Genomic DNA, 5,487 nt, shown 5'->3' with positions numbered 1-5,487 from the left:
CTCGGACTACTTATCCTAAAAACTTGAACAAAATGTCCTACCCGTGCACAGTCATCTGCACAGTCTTCCACATAATTTATATAACATTTTAACATATTTATCCTAAAATAATTTGAGAAATTATTGTCTCAGTGGTCGCTTCACTTGTTGCTGGCTTCAGTGGCATAACCAGTTTAAGAAGCCTGGGCTTCTCCTCTTTCACCACAGCAGTTTGCTTCCTCCCCAGCAATTCTCACAGAGCCGTTGGTGGGGCTCTGCAAGAAGGTGGATTGCTGAATGCATCTAGGTTACGAGTAACCCTGGAGAGACTGATACATTGCGGTGTAGGGGTAGGAATGAGAGACGAGCAGAAGAGGCACATCAGAGGAGGCAGGACTCCTTGAACACTCGTTGTAACACTGATGTCCTGAGAAATAACCTCCTGTGGCTGGGGAGCAGCTATGGGGAGGTGTGATGAACTCTGCCGCAAGTTCCTAATGCTTTCAGTGAAGGGGAGAAGGCACCGACGCTTTAGCAGCAGCTGTGACTTCCAAAGGCAAATTAATCCCAAGCATTAAAGAGGTTACAAACTCATCCACCCCATCCCAAAGTCTACAAACTACAGCTAAAAAACTCCTCCTTTTCTTGGGATTCCTTGTTCCTTTCAGATGTTGTGATGCTGCTATTTCACTGATGCTGCTGTCATCTTACGCATTTTTCTTAACTGAAAAACGCACTGGAGATGAGGTTAGATTTGGAGAAAGCCCAGTGAGACAAACTTCTCTGGTTGTGGCAGATCCAGTGTCAGTGGTTACCCATGCAGACTTCCCCAAGCTGCTTATTCAGGTCTCCCCACCCATCCCAGGCGAGATGGCTGCACCTTCCCATCTGCTGGCGTCACTGCATGCATAGTCTCCTCTAACCCCGTTCTGTCAAAATTGATCCAGGTTTTTAAAAAAAAAAATCCCTTGCTATGAAGTATTTAAACTCACTCAAATCATTTTGACGGAATAATGTTAATGAGTAACCAGACATTCAATTCTGCTGGAGGCTGGGGGTAGGGAGAGGGACAAAAACTTCCAGCTGGAAGAAAGTGGCAGGCAGGTGACAACAGCCTAGGTAAGTCGGTCCCTTCACCCTGTTGGCAGCCACCATATGTAGGCTAGGCTTATGCTGGCTAACAGAGTTGGATCTAACCCTTCAATTACTCCTAACTGGTGCTTTTCAGTCAGCCAACAGCATCTGTTATTCAAGAGATGTAGATAAGTAGATAAGACAACTCAAGAGTGCCGCAATCCAGGCATGGACTAGATTTTGGGGTAAAGATGAAAAATAACAAAAAACCCACACATTTTAAAAATATAAAGTTTGAGCTTTTGTTTGCACATCATAAAGTATAAAAAATTGAAAATATCCGCTTTAGTTTCAATTTTTCATTTCGAGTAACAATACTTCTTGAAATGCAAAATACAAGCTTTGAATAAGGGTTGCAAAATTATGGGACAAGTTAATGTCTTAGGTTGCACATTTCCAAACTTAATAAACTAGGGAGACACTACTGCCTTATCTTATTGCCCTGGATGTCATCTACCTGGACTTGTGCAAAGCATTTGATACTGTACTGCATGGCATCCTTGTCTCTAAATTGGAGATACGTGGATTTGACAGATGGGCCACTCAGTGGATAAGGAAGTGGCTGGATGGTCGCACTCAAAGAGTTGCAGTCAGTGACTCAATGTCCAAGTGGAGATCAGTGGCGAGCGGCGTTCCTCAGGGGTCGGTACCGGGACTGGCACTGTTTAACATCTTGGTCAGCGACATGGACAGTGCGAACCATATGAAGTTCAACAAGGCCAAGTGCAAGGTCCTGCACCCAGGTCAGGGCAATCTCAAGCACATATACAGGGTTGGCAGAGAATGGATTGAGAGCAGCCCTGAGGAGAAGGACTTGAGGATACTGGTGAATGAAAAGCTCAACATGAGCTCACAGCCCAGAAAGCCAACCGTATCCTAGGCTATATCAAAAGAAGCGTGACCAGCAGGTCAAGGGAGGTGATTCTGTCCCTCTACTCCACTCTCGTGAGACCCCACCTGGAGTACTGCATCCAGCTCTGGGGGCCCCAGTACAAGACAGACATGGAGCTGTCGGAGAGAGTCCAGAGGAGGGCCATGAAGATGGCTGGAGCATTTCTCCTATGAGGACAGGCTGAGAGAGTTGGGGTTGTTCAGCCTGGAGAAGAGAAGGCTCTGGGGAGACCTTATTGCGGCCTTCCAGTACCTGAAGGGGCCTACAAGAAATCTGGAGAGGGACTGTTTACAAGAGCATGGAGTGATAGGACAAGGCGTAAAGGCTTTAAACTGAGAGTAGATTTAGATCAGATATTAGGAAGAAATTCTTTCCTGTGAGGGTGGTGAGGCACTGGAACAGGTTGCCCAGAGAGGTTGTGGATGCCCCCTCCCTGGAAGTGTTCAAGGCCAGGTTGGATGGGGCTTTGGGCAACCTGGTCTAGTGGAGGGTGTCCCTGCCCATGGCAGGGGGGTTGGAACTAGATGATCTTTGAGGTCCCTTCCAACCCAAACCATTCTATGAATTTATAGTTTCTCAAGTTCCTTTTTCCATCAAATATGTTTCAGTTGTGGTCATATGTCATTGATTTGGTAACTACATTTGCTCTCTTTTGGACTAGTGATCAAATCTTGAGTTAAATCCAGGTCAGTTCATTCAAAATGTGCTAGAAGTGGACCGTTCGATGACAAAAATCACTTATTAATTATTCTAATGCTTGAGATACTATGCATGTGATTCTGGTTTTTTATCCTGATACAATGCAGTGTCACTTGTTCAAGAGCAATATAAAGCAATATGAAGCAAAACATTGCTTTATATCAGGCTGTATTGTTGTTCTCTGAGTAACACAGCAGCAAGAATCAGCCTCTCTGAATCATTTATATCTTAAGGGAAAATTACGTAGCTGACACATTATTCTTCAATGTAATTTTTTTATGTCTTACTCCTTTCAAAAGAAATGCAGGGCTATACTTTAGAAGTCATGCAATACATAGCAGGTGTGGTATTTGGTGATTTTACTTGCATTAAATAAGCAGATACTCCTAAAGAGCCCTTACAAAAATGTAAGTTTGGCCTCAGGAATCCTGCCTTACCATACCTAAAACAAAGGAGTTATGTATAAGTGTGCATTATTCTTGCAGCTTATTTCAAGGTTTATGCGCAGGCAAAACATTTTAAAATGTTTGCTTGTGGATCTCTACTTTTTCATGTGCTGAGCTAAATGACACAAAGTTTAAGTGCCAGTGCAGCTCAAACTACTTATTTTCTTGTAACTGACCTTGGAAAAAAGTGCAATCATTGTTAGCAAGAACAGCAAATTCATCTTCATCACGAGTTTAGATAAGGAAAGATTTTACAGGAAGTTGTAAGAAAGAAAAGCACTTTCCACAGCAATATATATTGTCAAAATACCATTCTTGTAAAGTATCTGTATAATGGAAGTTATTGAAAAAAATAACTGTAATAGAAGTGTTAGTTTAAAAGACACGAAATTTCGAAAAACTTGTCTGAAACCCAAATATATTGAGTGGGTCATTTTCATGGAGGAGCACTGATGAAAATGAAAAAATATCCTTGTCATCATTTTTTTGAGAAAAATACAATTTCCTAATGAACCATACCATTTGTAGCACTTAAGTCGAGGGTGGGGTGGGGGGAGTTTTGTACTTTCAAAAGTGAAAAGTAACAAGTTTTTCCATGAACAAGAAAATATACACACTATGGTTTTCTATGGATCTGTCCCCCATGTGTCTCATACTCAGACCACCCCAATGGCTCTAGCTCCGGATTGTTTGCTCCCTTCCAATAATACTTCCAGTTTCTGCTCATATGCTTTTTTCATTCTCCTTCTACTTCAGTATAACTTTTTTGATTTTTTGAAAATTAAGATAAACTCAATTTAATTTTTCATGAAACAGTTTAAATTACGAAAATATTAAAAGAAAGTTCTAGTATGATGATGTAGAGCTGACTTCTACACCCACAAAGAGAAAGAGGGAGGGTCCATAGCAAACACAACTTCCCTGGTTGTGTGGAAGAGACACTGATACTTCAGGTTATTGTCTTTTCAGCTTTGGACTTCATGAGGACCCTCATCAACACTGTAGCTGAAGATGCTCAGTGCTCCCCAGCCCTGGACGGTTTGATAAAACTTCGCTTCACCACTCTCAAGTCATGGCATCTCGGTGGAATAATTCTCTGTCCCCACCATGCCTGTCCCGTGAGCTCCAGTAACAAGGAGTCACTGACCGGGACATCCCATACCCATTGCATTGTATAATACTTATCCCAGATCTGACACTTTTCGGTAATTTCATTAATCAATAGCACTCGTATCAGTTTTGCAAAGGATACAATGCTTGGAAAAGCTGTAAGCCCTACACAGATGGCAGGATTTGAATTCAGAAGGATGAACTGAACAAATAGAGAAGATGCATTACCGCAATAACAGGTATGTGGTCATTAAACAAATGGAACGCATTTCAGTAAGGACAAATCCAAAGCACAGCACTCGAGAATAATCAACTGAACAAATATGAGATGGGGATGACTGGGCAGCAGTTCCACAAACGGGGTCAAGAGGTTGCAGTGGGTCACAGACTGAACATGCGTCAGCAATGCCACAAGGTTGCAAGAAATGCAAATATCATCCTGGATAAGTGTCAATAGGAAGGTTTCGTTCAGATGCAGAACTCTTCAGTCTGAAGCATCGTTTCCAGGAATGCCAGGAATCAATGGACAGAATACAGAGGAAAGCAGATAGAGCTCTCCGAGCCTGGGAAACATTGAGAAGACCAGGCTCTTCATCATCTACAAATGAGAAGACTGCAGGGAGACATGGTAATGGCCTTCAGACCCGTAGAAGGCTAGTGCAGAGAGAACAGACGGTAGTGGATTTAAATTGCAACAAGGGAGAATTGGACAAATCTCTGCCAAGAATGGTTTAGGCATCCTTAGATATGCCTTGAGAACAGAGGATGGAACAACAGACTTTCAAGGGCTACTTTCTTTGTCTGCTTTCTATGAATTCTTTAATGCAACATTCAATAAAACCTTTGAATTGCTCCAGAAGCAAAATATAAACGTGTCAGCAGCTTCAGAGACTTCTTTTTCAGTGTATGTTTAAGTTAATCTAGTATTCCCTAACTAAAAATTGACTTTCTCTTAAATTTAGAGGTAGTAAAGACCAACATCTCTACACCAACTGGGAGAAAAGGTAAAGTAGAAAAATGGCTTCTTGGGGGTGAATAGAAGTATTTTCAAAAAAAAAAAAAAGGGGGAAAAAACCCCACAGTAAAAAGATGATTGCTCAAAACATTCATGACTATTAATGTCTGACAACTGTATACAAATGCTGAGGACTTTTATAAGAACTTGCTTTATGACAAAATGAATCAACAAGCTTTAGCAAAAACTATTTCTTGAGTAAACACAACATT

At 41.7% G+C, this 5,487-nt stretch overlaps 1 long non-coding RNA gene across 1 annotated transcript; it reads left to right on the top strand.

Annotated features, from left to right (window-relative positions):
• Positions 1-629: 629 nt before the first annotated feature.
• Positions 630-5,131, top strand: LOC129196353 (uncharacterized). The gene is made up of 2 exons (XR_008574158.1): positions 630-1,098; positions 4,120-5,131. It is a non-coding gene; the product is annotated as an uncharacterized LOC129196353 (long non-coding RNA).
• The last annotated feature ends 356 nt before the right edge of the window (positions 5,132-5,487 follow it).

The sequence above is a fragment of the Grus americana genome, chromosome 1, assembly GCF_028858705.1.
Source record: "Grus americana isolate bGruAme1 chromosome 1, bGruAme1.mat, whole genome shotgun sequence".
Taxonomy (NCBI): domain Eukaryota; kingdom Metazoa; phylum Chordata; class Aves; order Gruiformes; family Gruidae; genus Grus; species Grus americana.
This window is presented reverse-complemented; position numbering and strand designations above follow the sequence as displayed.